This window comes from Opisthocomus hoazin, chromosome 3 (genome assembly GCF_030867145.1).
Source record: "Opisthocomus hoazin isolate bOpiHoa1 chromosome 3, bOpiHoa1.hap1, whole genome shotgun sequence".
Lineage (NCBI taxonomy): Eukaryota > Metazoa > Chordata > Aves > Opisthocomiformes > Opisthocomidae > Opisthocomus > Opisthocomus hoazin.
Genome location: NC_134416.1, coordinates 80118807 through 80137038, shown reverse-complemented (window position 1 = coordinate 80137038; position 18232 = coordinate 80118807). Strand labels below are relative to the sequence as shown.

Sequence of the window (18232 nt, the reverse complement as noted above, 5' to 3'; positions counted from 1 at the left end):
AGAAGGTCAATCAGATCCTCAAATGCAGACTGGAATGGCGTCTAATCTTCTTTTACAGTGTCACAATAAAAAGCCAAAAACCATTTTTAGTTCACATTCCTTTGCATCCAAAATCCAGGGTAATTTTACATTCTTAATTAAATTTTACATCTTTATTCTGTATTCAGACTTTCCTCCACAAGACTCAGATGGCTCAATCCTTTCTTACAGGATGTGAAAGAGCAAGGAGACTTCGCAGTGCTCCTTGGTGGAATGTGACATCGTCATTCAAAGCTTTACAAGTTAGGTTGGTTTTAGGATATAGCTACTTCTTTGGGCTGCTCTGCTTTAGTTTATACAAATCCTGTTATTTCTTCACTGACCAGACAAATCATTAGAGATATTACAGCCGTGATACAAAGTCATCTTAACTGATAAAAAAAAAATTTGCAATCCAGTCTGCACTAAGGAAACCATGCTGATGATGCCCTAATCCTGACCTGCAGAAGGACGTTTGTCACCCTGACCATGAGAAGCAACACATTCTTCCTTTCACCTTTTCCCCTCATCTTCCCACGCCATGTAAATAAGTCAGCTTGACATACAGACCAATTACAAAGCCTATACCAAATGCCAGCATACCACTGAACTACACCAAAGCTCAAAGATCTTTCACAAGCAAGTCTTCAATATCCGTAAGACACTCCAGAAACTCTGTACCACAGACACAGTCTCTACCACGAGACCCTGCCTGGACTCACAGCATCAGCACCGCACGCTCACACAGCGCAAGGTGCCAGCGGCAAGCTGCTCTCGCAGCAAGACAACCTCCCTTTTGGCACACCTTCTCCAGGCACTTCCCTCTCCTCCTTCACCACGCCTGTGTCTCACCTCCAGCTCCCCAGGCTCAGTCACCGCTGAGGACGCCTGGCAGCAGTCACAGCCCCAAGATGCACACAGCCCACCGACCCCCACAGAGAAACGGGGTGTTTGGGCAGGGGGGAGGGCAGACAGCATGGCCACAGGGCTGCTGGGAGCAGAGAGCGATGCTGCAGCCGAGCGAGCTGCGGGGAGGCAGCCCTGACCTCAGGACAGGCGAGCGAGGAGAGAAAGACGCTTCGGGAACCTCTACTCTTTCCGCAACGTGAGACAGGATTTGCAAGAGCTCGCAAGCTCCTCACACAAAGCACACGCTGCCTCGCTCGGCTTCACAGAGTTAGAGGATACTGGCAGGAAGAGGGGAACCAAGTCCAGCTACTGGATGAAAGCATCGCTGCCTGCACAGCTCAACCATTTATGGCTCAACTATAGGTTCATGCAAAAATTCACTCCCACCACACAGCTTGAATGTAGATCCGTACTCAAACGTTGACTTTAGACAAGCCACAGTTGCACACAGGAAGAAAGCTTCAGTCCGCACACACTTTAAAAAATAAATAAATAACAAATCCCACAGATGATTCTCTGGCTTGATGAATCTTCTCTGAATCACTGCCAAAGTCAGTACAGATATGACATGGCTGAAGTCAAGCATACAAGTTGGCCAGATATCCCAAGAAGAGAAAGAAATTTAGCATTTGTATGCAACCATGTTGGTCCACCCATAAAATCACTTCTTTCTCATTCATTACTTCCTTCACCTCAATAGCCAAAAAACCTAACACAGCTATATAAAGCAATTTAAGCATTTTGAGTAACATTTGTTATAAAACCTGAACTTCATTCAACTGCTAGCAGAGAGCACTTGAAGCAAAACACAGGGGATAGGAAGAACATTTAATACGTGTTTTGCCACTCTCCAAATGACTTTGCAGAAGGCAGAACTTGATTTCAGACAGCAGCAGACCCCTGTAATAAAGGCTCGGAAAAGATTTCTTCAGTCCACCCAAGAGTTCACGTATAATGGAGCTGGTAGCCAGCCAGAAAGTCTGAGCTAATCAATTAGCTCAACCTTTATTGTGTTAAAATTATGGAAAAAAACAACCAGAAATGTTTCTGAAGAGATATGCCAGTCACTGCTTTGCGGTCCAGAACCCAAGAACCCAAACTCCAGGTCTTCTCAAGCTCTGTTTGGTAAAACAAAGGAAAGCCATGACACATCACCTTGCCCCAAAAGTGATTCTGTATTTACCACAGGCAAGAATCACAACCAAAATTACTAAAGGACTTCCTTTGGGTTTCAGTTTGCAGGGTGGTGGGGTTTTTTTCAGGCTAAAGCATACTAGCCTTAGCAAGGCTGAGACATTTGCAGCTCTACCCAAGGCAGCCCCCTTGAGCCACAGAAGTTTATGGGCAAGATCTGCCCTAAAGCCATCAAGACCATTTCCTAGTAGACACAAGACAGTCATCTCTAATCCCTTTATTTGTCTTTGGCTATAGAAACCCATCTCGGTCAGAGCGGCGTGGCTGAACCAGCTCGCAGGCAGCTCTGGGACCGTGAGACTGGGAACAGCTGAGACATTCCAGGAAAACACATTTCAGCCGTCAACTGGCCTGAAACAAGTTACGTTTTACCACAACATTTCAGGGCAAGTCAACCAAATCTCCAGTGTTCCTCATAGTGCTGTCGTAAGTCCTCACAGCATTTCTCATAATATGAATAATGATGGATTTATTACCAGTTACTTCCTCAGTTGCTTTGGTTCATGACTATCATACAATAAGATGCAGCTACACATACCTTTCATAACCTTCTGAAACTGTGAAGCTGCTACTTTTTTTTCCCTTTTTTAAATGTACAAGAGCAATAGTAACATTTTTTACAGCTGACTTGACCAATAAAAAACCCCACCTAGCACTGACATATTTAGTTTTCATTTTAAAAACACACGTCCCTTTCCTTATTTAAAAAAAAAGACACCTATGAATAAAGACACTGTCGCTTAGATTCACATTTCAGGGCAGCATACGGATCAGACACAAGGTCCACACAAGTTCTTTTCCCTAAACCCCCTGCAACACAAATTGTAGAAAACTCCCTTCAACAGGTAAACCTTGCAAAAGCAGGCAGGCTCTGGAGACGCTCTGCAAAGCCAGGTCTTTTATTTAGCTTGCTTGCTTGTGTAGCTCCATTACATTTGTTGGAATGCGCAGGAAAAAACCCTACGTTGGGTCTTCAGAAAAATCAGCAGGCTTCCCTGGCCCAGCAGTTAGCAACCACCAAAAGGAGACGGGACCCGTTCCCCTCTTTCCCATTTCTTCCCCTTTCTTTCCCTAGAAGGGGACCTCTCCTCAGCCACCCCACTGCATACTTCCAAGAGCTGATCCCATCCTCTAACCCTGAAGAGAACCAAATCAGGAAAAAAACAGGTACGCAGGACACCTTTCCACCCAATTAGAGAGTCAGCCATGAGCACGTGTTTGACCAAGCTGGCCTGAGGTAAGAGGCCCAAACATTCTGACAAAAGCGACATTAGCTTTCGGTAGCAGCGAGCTCTTAGCATGGCCCACATCTTTCGAGAAATGAAGACCTGCCTCTTTTCCAAGGGAGAAGCTTCTCGAGCCTCTTCACATCTGCAGATTTTTCACAACAGAAATTTATATTTCAGCACTCCAAAAAAGGAAACAGTGACTTGTATCGCTGACAGCTGCACACTAGCTGACTGCCCAAAACTCGATCGGGCATTACCAAATTGACCTGATCGGCTACTTCATGTCACCTACCGAAGTGTCACCTTAGCTCACCTGAACTCTAAATGAGAGACACCAGGGAGTAAAGCTTGTAAGGAAAATTTGGACTGTTGGACATGAAGGGGTCAAGAAGTTCTCAGAGATGAATACAAGAAAAACCAAAAGTCAGGTTGTTACAGGACTCCTTCATTTACTTCACTTTTCCAAACACTCACGAGGACTTCTCCTGCTCCTGGTAAGCAGAGCTGAACCACTTGCGAGCAAAGCAGGACAAATTACACATTTACCAAAATTAGCTACGGCTAGCAAGACACTTTGCTATGCCATTCTCCCAACAAAGGCTGTATCAGCAGTGCTGCTTTCCACAGGACTCTGGGGAGGGAAGTTACCCAGCGACAACTCAATCAGGTACTGCAAGCGCCATCACACACCTAAACTCATCCTGTCATGCACAGCATCAGCTGCAACATTCTTCGCAATGCTCCTCTGACTTACCATGTGTTAACAATGTGATCCACCTTTGCGAACAAGAAACTCCACAGAGATTTCTCCTGACCTTTTTAGCATCAGCTCTAGAACAAAAAAAATGCACGCTGAATGCAAAACAAGCCTGAGCACACATCAAAGATGCCAGCAACCCAAATAGCATTTGCTCTGCACTCCTACGGCTCATCTCATAGAATCCCTTCTCCTGAAGCCTTTTAGAAAAAAAAAAAAAAACAACCCACAATGCCTCTTCTGAAACCTTGCAAATGTTAAATGTCATGATGATGGGTAATGTTATAATAGCCTACCAGTAAAGACTATCAAAAGTTATCAGCTCATGAAAATCATGCATAATCTGTGACATTCTATTTTGATAATTTCTAGAGCATAATAATGTGCTATTTTGATTGCTTTCCCCTTACAGGGCCTTCATGAAGAACCATCACTTAAAAACAAAAACTAAAGCTAGGTGCCCAGCAGCCAGGGAGGAAGAACAAAAAAAAAAACAACCCACAGTCAACAAACAAACCAACCCACCCCCAAAAAAACCCCACGTTTGGCCTTAACTTTTCAGACTTCAGGATTCCTGGAATGAAATATTTCATCACAATACAACACAAAAGACTTAACACTAAAGCTGGTGAGCTTTTTCGCAAAGTATTAAAAATGCATGCATCCTATGCCTAGCGTGTAGATGCTGATGGCAAATCTGCCTCTAGCACAGGATTTAGTGGCAAGTAGTACTTTGTCCTCACAATTGTGCTGCACAGATATCCTTCTCTTGGAAACTGTTTACTACACTCCTTGCTGTGACCAAGTACAGTAACTGGAACATCACAGTTAGAGCTGGACAGGAAAAACAAAAGCAACCTGACCCACCAAGAAAGCATCTGCCAGCACTTGAGCCATTGTTCTGCAAAATATCAAGGCCTGAGTTCTGAGATAATCCCCTGACATCTCGGGTGATGTCAGCACGAGCAGCTATTAGAATGAAGAATGATCACCCACAAGACATTAATTCGGGAAGAATCAATGGCCTTGCAATACATATTTCTCCCTTAACATTCTCCTAAATGGACTTTAATACATTTGAGCCAGAAGGAAAAGCAGGCCTTTTAAGAAAGGATTTGGCACAAGACAAAAATATCACAAGCTTCTGAATTTTTAGCTTTTCCAGCTCCTTGAAGTTTAATTCCACACTTGTGCTTTGACATAATAAAAGCTCCTCATTCCTTTCCAAGGATGCTCAGAGCTTTAACAGTACAGTAAGCAAGACCAACCTACAGATTTTACCTTCCCCCAGTGCTTCTCACCCCCTTTCCCAACTCCCATTTAAGCAGAGAGAACATTCTCCTATCTGAATCTGTACCTAGTAGTTTGGCAGAAATTAACATCATAGGAAAGAAGGAAGGGGGAGTAAAAAAAAAAAAAAAACAAACAAGAAAAAAAAATCAATTACCCATTTTATTTCATCTCTTGAAAGCTTCTGCTCTAATCCTTTCTAACATATAACTATCTTGTCCTGCCATCCTCCATTAAAAATCAAGATCCCAGCATATTTTCTCACAGTTTTTCCTCTAGAAAAGGATCCAAATCCTTGTTGCCAGTTAGTTTTGAAATGTGAAGCACTCCACAAACATACATAGCATGCACAGATACAGGGCCTGGCTGTAACTCCCTGATCAAGAATATGTCTCAGGGTCAAACCATTCTGCAACAGGAGTGTTCACAGTGGACGAGATTTGGGTGATGTTTCAAGGATTCCCTTCCCCATGGTTTCAAAACCAAAATTAGCACTTGAAGATGACCTAGAAATAAAGTTTACTGAAGGAAAACAGAACTTCTGAAAACTTAGTCTGTGCTACAAACCAACAACGTGAGTCCGAACAGAGCTGCAGCCACTTGATCAAGTCATCAGAAAGGCAGAATTTAGACTCTGGGCATTGCAAAAAGTTTCTAAGTGTTCATCAAGTGCTAATCTCCACCATGAAAAGAGTCTGTGGACTTAGAGATTCTCTCTGCTTATTGATTTTCTCACCAGGGATGCATAATGGAAGAATGATACTGGTGTCATGGAGTATTATCCACCCTTACTTATCCACAGCCTTCAGCAACCACAGGCTCAGTTTCACAGCAGCTGCCCAGTTTTTCCAATTTCTCTGTTGACACAAGTTCTGCAGCAGTAAGTGTGAAGGGAGCGTAAGGACCGGGCTCTGAAGTTTACTTTGTGAACAAATGTAGAAATCCCCACAGCGGCTCAGCAATAGAGTTCCTTCCCAGTGGGCTATAGGTTTATTCCAGTGGGATGGCATGGCATTTCCTCCACAGTTTGCCTGCCAGGAAAGTCATTTCCTATTTTTGTCCAGTTGAGAATTAGTAGAAGCTGGCATTGATGGAGGCTGGGAAGAATCAGAGGCTGGTTTGCTAGTGGTTTAACTAAACATGTGTTTACAATTACCTCATTCATCATGACCTGCCTGTGTAAAACTGCCTTTTTGGAATTTGCCCATGTTCCTTGGCTTTGGCCTCTGAAAAAGCTGCAACAGACTCGCTAAGAAATACTTTGTTTGAATAGTACTGCTGGAGCAACAGGACTGTCCAATAGTTAATATTGTAATCATTTATACAACTGCTGGGCATTAAGATCATCGTAGCTGCTCAACTTGTTGCTGTTGGCCCAAGGATGACAGCTTAGCAGCAGGAGGGTAAGATAATGGGAAAACCTCTTGCAGTCTTACCCTGACGTTCCACAAAAGAACACAACAGAAACAGGACACGGTATTTCTTTCTCAAGATACTCTATAGTATCTGCCTGCAAGAAGAGAACGCAGAGACGGTCACAGCGTTCCCAGTAAACTCGTCTCGGGCACTCATTGCTTCTGCATTCAAGGACCACGACTATCACCATAGTCCCAAAGCTCTTTTCAGAAGTACACTGCACAGTATAATTAACACTTACGACTCCCCTCACCCTCTCCCCGATTCTCACGTCAGGAAAAAATAAGCAGAGTCTGTCCTGCCTTCACACGGCCAAGGGGAAACTTCTCACTGCTGATCCTTTCTCCAAGAAGTTGTCAAACTATTATAGCAAACAAACCTTATGCTATCCCATCACATCTGAACCAGCATAACCTCAAAGCCAGCAGTCTTGCAAGCTTCAAAGAGCTCCAAGAGACACATTCACCTCTTTTCGGCTCTGGGAAGAGCTCATTTCTCTCGTTATCAATCAGGTACCCTTTCATGACACGTGCCTAGATTATGCCAGATCGAGTCTAGCAATCTACAAGCTTGGTACAACCTGTAATTTTACTTCATACCACACATCAGAACTACATATTCTTCTCTACCACGTTCCTCTCTCCAAAGCTATTGTTTGATACCCAAAGATGTAACAACTTACCAAAAATGACTTATCAAAGGCTTCTGAAAGACTTGGGTAAGGAAAAAGTCTGTCACACTAATATACAGTATTAGTCACATGCTGTATTACCCGTGCTGCTGGAGAAGGTCTCCTATACTGCTAGAAAGATCACGCACTTCGAACAACCAATTTTCATGATGGCCACCTTTTGCTGTAGCCATTCAGGAGAAATAATCAGCATGTCTCCATAGGTTAACTAACTAGGACACGATTGGCAGGTTTCATTAAAAGTTCTCTTGGCTTGTAAATGAGCATTAATGTCGGGTTTTGAAGAACCCACGTGATTCATCCTGCCTAAACTTTTATTCAAGCCACACTTGAGTCTCTGGTCCTTTCCACTATGGGTAGTTTGCCTGTAAGATCCCAAGCAGCCACACAGCCGCCGCCTTCTCCTAACAGAAAATGACTCACCCAGTGCTCAAAACCTCATGCTTCTATGAGAGTGTCTTCCCACAAGTTTTCAAGTTCACTGGCAGCACTGGCTCCCCACCATTAAATAGAAACCACTGGTCTTTTCTGTTACAAAGACCAGGCAAGACAGAACTGTTCACAAGGACACTAGTCTAAAGTAGGGCTTGAACTTGTAATGTCTTCAGTACCAACAGCCACATCCATTGGCTCTGCATGAGCTGATTCATCTCTGACTTATGAAAGACCCTAGGAAAGCAAAAAAGGAGAGGAGTTTTCAGGCAATGGATTCACATCAGTGTGAGTGCAAAGATCTGTTACAATGAGAGTTTCAAGATAACTTGGCACTGGTGGCAACTCACCGCACGAATCCTTCCATCATCAGTGCCCCTATACACACCGTGAGTCCACAAGCTGCTAGACACCACAAACGACATCACTTTCAGATGAACAAACATTCTATATGAAAAATGTAGTGACTGCCTCACTCTCACAACAGGTTATCCACTGAAGAGATACCGGCCATGGGAAGAAAGCACACCAGCAAAGGAACTGTTGGTTATATCCAACCATATCTCAAAGTCAGACTTTTCTGGTTGCTCCATCACTGAAGAGATAAACAGTCTGTCTGCAGACAGGATGCTTCACCCTGATCAACAGTTTTCTTTTATGCTGCACTCACGGTGGAATCTGGCTTCCTTGGAATAGTCCTCCCCACATCCCCAGTCCAACAGAGGAGCCATACTGAGCTAACGGGAGAACTGCTGTTCAGAAAGATCATCCAATTCAACAGATGGCAGGAGAATAGGAAAGATCTGGCATGGGACGAGCTCAGAAGTGCACAGCTCAACAAGCGTAAGGACAGAAAAGTCAATGAGGTGACATCTGTTTGCTCAGTAATATTATGTTTCAGAACAGCCACTGGTTCGGGAGAAAAATGATGGGATACAAGACTACTTCGCCACATCCAAGTTTAGATTGCAAAGTGCTCTCCTGACCAGCAGGCAGTGCAAGCATGGCAAACCCCTAAATGGAGTTCAACACTTACACAAGGATTCCTTGGCAACCTCATTCTTCATAATTCCTGAAAGGACTGGAGATTCTCACCTTTTAGGAAAAGGCTCTCCATTCCTAGATATCCCTAGGTAAAGAGTCGCAACTGGTATATTTTGGACATGCCCAGGAGCAGGTCCAGTTTCCAAGAAAAACAATCCTAACTTCTTAGCCTGCTTTCCTACAGAAGGAGGCTTATGCAATCACGCTGCAGCCAAGCCAGTTGGCAAGTTTCGTGCAAGCCTGACAGAGGCAGAGGTCTCGGGAGTTATCTTCCTTGCTTGTGAAAACACTGGGCCAACGTGGGTACAGGAGAGAAACGCACTACTGTGGAATGGCATCAATACCCTCATAGCTGAGACAAATCCAAAGCAAAGCAGGCTTCCTTAAGTCTTGGTTTGGACAGAAATGCTGGTTTAAAACAAGGAAAAGCATTTCCCTCAACCCCTTTAACACAGTTCAAGTAGAGATTCACCATAAAAAGGCCAGCAGAAACTGGCAAGGCTTGTGCACCACAGTATTTGCTGTGACAAGTCAAATTTTTACCCGAGCAAATACTTAAGCGCGTCCTAAAAATGCGTACCACTGGCCATCAAGAGGCACACCCTTTCATCTCTCCCCCAACCCCAGCTTCCAGGTCTCTGAAGAAGCACCTGAGCACAATCCCCTCCCCCCCCCCCAACACTTCCCAAGAAAGAGCTCAGCTGGTCCAAGGAAAAGTTTTGCCTAGAAATCTGGCCTCATTTAGCACTACCCCATACAGCTTCACAACCGACAAGTACGGGGCCACAGTAGAAGGGAGGAGAGGAGGGACAGCACAGTTCCTCCCCCAACATGGCACCAGCCACCAGGACCCCCCTGGCTCGCCCACTGCCACCGCTACGCACACCCAGGGAAGCTGCCGGTGCCTCGCAGTCTAGAGGGACATCTGCTAGTCCGGGGCTGTCAGAAAACAAACTCCCAGCACAACACTCCCATGCTGCTGGCAGAAGCGGCGCATGACCCAGCTACGCCTTTCCTCTGCCAGCTGGGAACTCCCTGCCTTTGAAGAACCCCTTCACCACAGAGATCCAGACACTTTTCGCCGATTTACACCCTGAGCGCAGCTGAGAACGCAACCGAAGATTTCTAAAAAACCTTTATGACAATTCTTGCCAGAGACATTTAAGTGCTCACAAGACAGAGGGCTGCAACTATTTGCTTTATGCACAAAGCCATTGGTATATGCTTAAGCAGCACCAAAAGGCAGAGACCCATTTTGCATTAAGGCAGCGCTTTTGGACTATCTAGTAAAATACACGGGAATACACTACTGAAATCCAGGTGTGGCTGTATCTGAGGATGAAAGCCAACTCACACGGCAGCAAGGGAGGGGATATTTTGATTAACAAAACCAAGGAAAACCATGTAAGTACCACAGGATCTTTAATATGTAGCTGCCAGGGCAAACAAGACCTACTTTAAGAACAAATAAAGTCCAAGTGAAGAAAATAAATCAGCGTACAACACGGTGAAGCGATCACTGGAGGCAAGCATCAGGGTCTGCTGCTCCGTCAGTTTACTGTTTGCAATAAGGCTACCAAACATCGCTCTTCAGGCTTCGTTGTTTGCTCTGCGCTGTGCTGAATTCTAAAGGGTTTGGCTTTGGAAAAAGAAAACCCGAACAGCCTTGATATTAGCATGTTACCGTATGAAGACAGCCAGAGGAATATGGCTCTGGAACAGTTCTCCCTCTTCTGCCGCACCGTGAGGTCAGCGCTCCAGGGAGACTTCACGCTGCACGAAAAGAGCATCCTGCCAACCCCCTGCACACGAGGAGGGTCCTACCGACCCCCCGCACCCTCCCCCAGCCCCAAAACAGTCACGAAGCACAGCCAGCGCTGCCATTTAGAGTTTCAAGCGTATTTCCCTTTTCCATGCAGGTTTTCTAACCTCCACGGGTTTGTGGTGTTTGTTTTTTTTTTTTTTAACGTGTCCTCACAACTCACTCCATTTAATCCTAGGATTAGCCCTGTTGCCCTTCTCCGTACCTTTTCTAGAGCTTTAAATACAACTAGTCTCTAGACGCAGCAACAGACTGAGTTGGAGCGCTAATGGATCATTGCTACATGTCCCACAAACCGCTGTTAAAACCAGTAACTGCTCAGCATCTTCACGAGGCAATACGACTTCAACTGTCCCTTAAGCATAACTTCAGGCGGCCGCTACCCACGTCCCTCCTATCCTCCCTCTCGCTTCCCCCAAACCCCAAATTCATTCTTCTTCAGCGAAGGGAGAAGCAAACCGCATTCCTCGGGGCTGTTTCTGAAAACCTGACCAGCGCCGCTCTGACATACGAGCAACACATGTTCCCATTCCGCCGCACGGGAACACTCCAGGCAGACCACCACTTCAGATGGAGTGGGGCTCCAGGCTGCTGAATCAGCACTTTCCATCCCGCTAGCAATGCCGAGTTATGCGACGCTTCAAAGGAAAGCTGGGGGGGAGGGGGAAGGAGGGGGGCTCCGGCACTTCAGCCCCAGCAGCGGGGCGAGGGGATTCTGCAGGAGTTCATCTCCTATGAACCGCAGGCTGCTCTCACGAAGACGCCGCAGTTCCAGCCCCAGCTTGCGGTGCCACAGCCACGCAACCAGACCCACGCGTGCGCGGCGCTCCCCGCCGGGCAGCAGAGCCAGGAGGAGCCCAGCGCCACCCCCCACGATTTCGGGGCTGGCGGGGGGCTCGCCGGCACGGCCGGGGGAGGCGGCGGCAGCGCGCGGGGCTGCTCTCCCGCACGGCCCCGCACATCGGAGCGGCGGGGAGGCGGCAGCACCGCGGGGCGGCATTTCTGCGGGCTGCCCACCCGCAGACCCTGAGCGGCGGGAGGTGGCGAGGGGGAAGCCGGGGGAGTTCGGGCAGCAGCCGGCGGGTCGCGGGGAAAGCCCGGCTCCCGGCGCGCCCGGGGAGAGGCGCGGAGCGGGGGAGCAAACAACACGCGGCGAGGGAAAGCCCAGTGCCGGGGGACAGGGCCGCTCTCCCGAGCCCCGCGGCGAGCCCGGCCCTGGGGGGTGCGCGGGGGGCTCGCCGGAGGCCCCAGGAAAAGGAAGTTTGCTCTCCTCCTCCTCCTCCTCCCACCGGCCTCTGCCACCGAGGAGCCGGCGAGCCCCCCCCCCCCCCCCCGCCCCGCGCCTGGCCGGCCTTCCCCCGCTGCGGCTGCCCCGGGACAGCCGCCGCCCCCCGCTCCGCGTCGCCCCCCGGCCCCTTACCTGCTGTGCGGCCGGCCGGCCGGCAGCCTCCCCGCCGGGCGCCCGCCAAGTTTCGGGCGGGCGCAGGGGGGGGTCGGGGGAAGGGTCGCGCGGGGCGGGGGGAGGGCAAGCGCGGGGCCACGCGCCTCGAAGCCGACAAGAAAAAAAAAAAAATTACTGAGGAAAAAAACTTAAAAATAAAATGTAATTAAACAAACGCACACACAAAATAAGGCAAAACACACCGAACGGGGACGTCCGCGCCTCCGCAAGGCGACGCCGAGCTGCAGGAGGGATCCGCGGAGAAAACTTCTGCCCGCCCGCGCCGCCGCCGCCGCCGGCTCCCGGTGCTAACGGCGCCGCGCTCGCGCCCCGCGCCCAGCTGACTCCTGGCGGCGCCCCGCCCCGCCCCGGCCCCGCCCCCCGCCGCACGCAGCCGCAGCCCCGGCCCCGCGCCCGCCGCCGCCGCCGCCGCCGCTGCTGCCGCCGCGCCGAGGGCACGGGGCGGGGGGGGGGCTGCTGCGGGGCTCCGGGGCCTCTCGCCAGGGCTCACCCCGGCGGCGCGTTTGGGGGTGGGTCCAGCCGCGGGGTGCCGGTGCCTCAGCGGGGGAGAAGCGGCCTCCTCTCTGCTGCTGGCGGAGGCTCCTGCCCGGGTGTTTGTCCGGTGGAGAGGTGAAGGAGGGTGGTGCGGAGCTTCTGCCCGAGGTCACTCCCGAGGTCAGGAGGGTCCTGCTGCCTGCCAGGCACCAGGGCCAGCGTGGCCGAGAAGCTTTCTGCACGCGTAGGTGGTAGAAGTGTAAGAGCAGCCCAGGTTGGGAGGGACCTCCAAAGACCGTCCGGTCAAACCTTCTGTGGGAAAGGGAGCCTGGGTGGGGTTACCCGGCACCCGGTCCAGCCGCGCCTTCAGGGCCTGCAGTGACGGGGACTCCGCCGCGTCCCGGGGAGGTTGTTCCAGCCGAGGATTGCTCTCGCTGTAAAAAAGTTCTGTCTTATATCAAGATGAAACCTCTCCCGGTGCAGTTCGTACCCGTTACCCCTTGCCTGCTCCCTGTGAAGAGAGACCCTCCGTCTCCTCTGTAGCCGCACGTGTGCCTGCATGGTTTGGCCAGGGTTTGTGCGACACGCGTCCAGCTCTTGCTGCTGCGGGCACGGCCCAGGGCTCCAACGCGCTCCACGTCTACCTACTGCTTGGTGCTGTTTGCCCGGACACGTGCTTTGGCTGAGCGACGAAAGGGTTATAAGTTGTCACCCGTAGTGTTTCCACCCTAGAATATCCATTTGTAGCCCGTCCTTACAGAGTGCCCTCAAACAGCAAGAAGCGAAAGGGGAGAAGCTGCGTTGGCTGGGCCAGCCCTGCAGGATTGCTGCCTTCCCAAACATCCCCCTTCTGCCCCAAAAGTCCTGACACCTCAGTGCTCGAAGGCACTTGGCACATTTAATCGTAAAAGCAGAGACCACCTGTGCAGCTGCGATGCGCCACGTCCACGGCTGAAGGGAAACCGGAGGGCTGAAGCCCGGGTGTTTCTGAGCCGTCGCACAGGCAGCTACCTGGCTGTCTTCCAGCATGCTCTTTCTTTAAGTGTGCTCGCTGTTTTTCTGTATAAGACTGCTGATCCATCAATTAATCGTATTGAGTAAGTACCTAAAATTAACTTTTAAATTATTAATGCATGAGAACATATCCGTTTGCCATGTACATTATTTTAGAGGATTACAGTGTGTACACTGAGTGCCATTAACGTTACGTTTTGAAGACATTAAATTGACTTGTATGGAAACCAGAAGAGTTGATGGACTCCTCTACAAATGCCTTTGACAATGATAGAATGTTCAATAGGATTGTTATTAAGCATGTGTCTGGTACTTAAATTTCTTTCTAATACATACAAAAATAAGAAACTGCCCAAGTCATAATAGTATAATATTTTTCACCTCATGGTGGGTTAAAAAAAATAGATACACGAGTGTTGAAAATACTTCTCTGACAAATAAAAACACTAGGAAAGATATGTTTAGTTTCCTAGACTACAGCTGTGTCATTCAAGACAAGACTGTGCTGCCATAAAATTGTTTATCCAAAATAGCACCATTAAAATTATTAAATGTAGAAGCAGCGATGCATCCTTTCAATGGCAGTGAAGGACATTCTTATGATAGTCATCTTCTTTTCCCTTAACTAACGAACCTCTGAAAAAACCCTGCAGTATGACGTATCATGAAAATAACAGCCTAAAATGCCAATATTTTCTCTAAGAAAAAAAATTTTGTCGTTTTCTGCAGGAAAAACCACCCGAGAAATAATGATGGCGATAGCATTCTGTGACTCTGTGAACATTATTCTTGCTCAAGGACAGTCGAAAAAGTAAAGGCAAATATCAACGCAGAAGCCTCAGTACCTTCAGGACTTCTGTGTGAGGGAATTGTGCCCAGGGTAAGTTTTATCCCAGCTCCCTATTTTCTTCTTTTTCGCAGTGGTTAAGGTCCAGGTTAAAGCCCGATTCCTCTGACCTCTGATGGAAGAAACAATGAGACTCCTCGGCCGTGCTTAGGGGGATGGAGGGTGCCGGGAGGAGAAGGGGATGGGGCATGCAGTCCCCTCCCAGCCGGAGAGGGTCTTGCTGCCCCACGGCTGCCGAGCTCAGAGCCTGTGGTACAACTGGGCCTAGGACGTCATTTTATTCCCCAATTTACTACTCTCAAAATAGCAGGAGAGCCCAGAAAATGCCCTCTTTGCCGTTTTTACTCATGAGAAAACTTACATTAATGTTAAGTTTCTCATGTGTTAAGCCTGCAGAAACAGGTCCAAAATATAAGCAGAATATATGTGTTCTCTATCTATTTAGCACTACTTGTAAAGCTCAAGACCTAATAATAAATGGCAGTTAGAGTTCAAGTACAGTGGACTTGGTTTGCTTTCCACTGAGACTTGAACTCTGCGGGGTGACTTTCCTTTTTGGAACTTATCCAAAGGACACTAAGCTCTACAATTCAGTTAGCTCCAAGAGAGAAAAAGGTCATCTGGAAGTTTTATTAAATTGACTAATGAAAACTATCTAGAAGATAAGATGTTTTCTTTAGAAACGTTCTTAGATTCCATATGTATTCTGAGAACAGGCATAATTTTCTTTTCTATTATGTTGATTTAGGAAATGAAAATCCAATAGCAGAAGATCTGAAGAAAAGAGATCAGAATCTGGCCACTGCTTTCATTCTCAAAGGCACTTTCATGAAAGCATTATATGAAAGTCGGCATTGAGCATCATTTTTGACTACTATGAATGCACTGATAAAAGACTTCAGGGATCAAAAAGGGTCAACATGGTCATTATTACCTAGTAGGTACCTAGGCAAAAATGCTGACCAACCTTTGAAATGGTAATAAGTTTCTTTTGTCACAGACAAGGCTTTTTACCTTAAATAGACAGGAAGTCTTCTAACACATTAGAATTTTAATAAGGCTTAATCTGGAACAAAACCAACCCAAAATTAATATTTCTGTTGCTTTTGCTATAGTAGAAGCAAATACTTCAAATATTTTTAAAAGCTATCCAGAAAAAAATCTTTTTAATGTTAAGATAGAGGCGGGGGAAATATTCTCCTTTCTTTCCATCTACATCATTCTTTTCCATTATACTTATCACTGTATTGTGGAGATTGAAAGCTGAAAGGGGAAAGCGCTAAGAAAGAAACTAAACGCGTTTGTAGAAGCATTCACTAAATATAGCTGTATGAGCTAAAGGATACAGATTGTATTTCAATACTCACCAAAAGACTGATGTTTTGAAAACTTTACATGTTTTCCCTCACTATTCACTCTATTCTGTTTTTCACCTGACCCAGCAGAAACTCCATCAAGTACATTAGTTTCAGAAGTTTAGATAGTTTGTCTTCTGCCCAGTTGTTATTGAGAGGATTTCTTCACATTAACTGAGTATAGAAAAGACTTTTTCTATAGTCGGTCCCTAAAAGACTTGAGAGAGAAGAAGAAGAGCTATGGCATGACCGTAACTGAATGAACTCACTGTGTTCATAGACTACATTGTGGAGATCTACTTTTTGTTGCTAGGTAAGTTATATCTCTATTTACAGCTTTTTCAAAAGGCTGAATAGTCAGGGACATTTTGTAATCTGAGATGGAGTCTTAAGCTCCGGTGAGAGAGATGTGCTCTTTCTGGGCTCTACAATATAGAGCAGTTACCCAAGATGATAGAGAGGAGAAGGGAATTTTAAGAGATACTGATCATCCACACAGAAACAGCATTAAAGAGACAAATACATTCAGCCCACCCTTAATAGAAAAACACATCTGTGCCCGGTGCTAGCCCCACAATTGACACATGGACTGATTCAACATTAATGACTATAAGTTGCTGTATTCTCTCCCTTTTGATAAAGTGATAAAGAAAACGGGTCCTTTTGGACATTAAAGATGTTAAGTGAAATGACAGGTTAAAAGTGTTTCGCTTTTTCCAAATCAAAGTCAGCTGCTTTCCAGATGCATAACAAATTTTCAACTAGGATGCCAAATAACACTAGATGGGAAGAAAAATTCAAACTTATACTGCAACAGGAGGAGACTCAATTCAAGCTATACTATATACTCTCATTTTTGACATGAGAAATCAGGATTTATTCAAAACATGTAGTCCTCATTCACAGCTTTGACACAGAGGAGGAGAGAACACGACGAGAACTGTGACTCAGAATGAAATCCAGCCACACTACACTCAGTGGCAAAACTCTTGGGGAGCTTAGCGCGACCGTGATTTCATCTCGAGTCTTTTCTTTGTACCTGGGGGGCAGGGGGAATTAAAATAAGAATAAAGACAAAAAGAAAATCTTCAGGGCCATAACTTGCCCTGCATGCTGAAGCTTTTGGGAACGCATTTTCACCACTACCACAGCACGATCTTCAAGCTAGTGCCATCCGAAAACCAGAAACGTTTCAACGATGCAAACGAGAAGGGATTACATAGAAATAGATTTTACCAAGCTAAGAGAAGAGACACAGCAATCCAGCTGTACTGGACCCAAACCAGATCTTCCCTCGGTTTGTGCACTGAACTGTGTGCAGATCCCAGCATCCTCTGAATTAAAATGCGCCTCTGTAACAATAAAAACTTCTAAACAACTAGAAAATATTAAAGCTTCTTTGTTACAGTTTCATGTTTCTTATGTTCCCTTCTATCAGTACAATGCAGCCTTGCAAGGTGTCAGCGTGCCTTTTCTTGGCTCGTAGGGTAGGGATGCAGAGCCGAGGCACGCATTGGGTGGGTTCCCCATCTTCTGTAGACAACACTACTCTCTACAGCAGCCTGGTCACATCTTGCACCGCTTTCCAGTGCAGGTCAGTGTGACGTTTTGAGAGCATTCACATCATGCGACTTTAAATGAGCAAAAAGCAGATGTCTTATAGTCAATGAAGTCTGGACCGGACTTCTCATATTTAGTCTGCAGTTTCCAAAGGAAGTCATAATTTGCTTTCCTGGTGCAGGAATTACCAAAAAAAATCCCCAAACCAAAACAAACGTACACTGCATTATCATCTCAATTAATCCTTTGTCATAAACTCGTCATCCCTTACAAACCCTTCCTAGCTAACTAAGCCAAACCTTTCTCACGAATCGTCTGGCAGGAGGAGATTCCCCGGCTCCACCCATAGCAAACAGTGGGTCCGCTGCTTACACAGAGGGTTGAGAACTTACATTAAAATACAAGTTGTGTCTGCAGTGATTTAAAATCATATTTTCAGCAAGTCTTGTCTATTGATTTACCTACACGAGAGGAGTAACAAGTCATTCTGTTTAAATGATGCCCTTTTCTATGGAAAAATATTGAATTGGTCAAGGAGAGAGCATGAGAACAACCCTGAGGCTTAGCAGTTAGCACACCCTCCAGGACAGGAGATGGCTGAGTTTCAGTCTCCAATGTGAGAAATGTATGCTACGTACTGTTTCAGCTGTTGCGTACTGTTTCAATTCTTTTTGCTCCTCTCAATTAACGATTTAATGCAAAGCTATTTTAAAAAGAC

The 18232-nt window shown here is 46.7% G+C and overlaps 1 protein-coding gene and 1 long non-coding RNA gene across 5 annotated transcripts in view; one reads left to right on the top strand and one right to left on the bottom strand.

Annotated features, from left to right (window-relative positions):
• The window catches only part of GRB10 (growth factor receptor bound protein 10), a 149826-nt gene extending 137255 nt beyond the window's left edge, over positions 1-12571 (bottom strand). For 2 of the 4 annotated variants that reach the window (XR_012763494.1, XM_075416753.1), the window contains exon 1: positions 12447-12571. The gene's annotated coding sequence lies outside the window, so the exon portion shown is untranslated. Of the gene's footprint in view, positions 1-12222; positions 12266-12446 lie in introns of those variants that run through there. The other 2 variants (XM_075416756.1, XM_075416755.1) reach the window with 1 other exon arrangement.
• A 228-nt stretch (positions 12572-12799) lies between these two features.
• On the top strand, positions 12800-17299 carry LOC142360759 (uncharacterized). The gene is made up of 3 exons (XR_012763338.1): positions 12800-13835; positions 14482-14632; positions 15348-17299. It is a non-coding gene; the product is annotated as an uncharacterized LOC142360759 (long non-coding RNA).
• Positions 17300-18232: the final 933 nt, after the last annotated feature.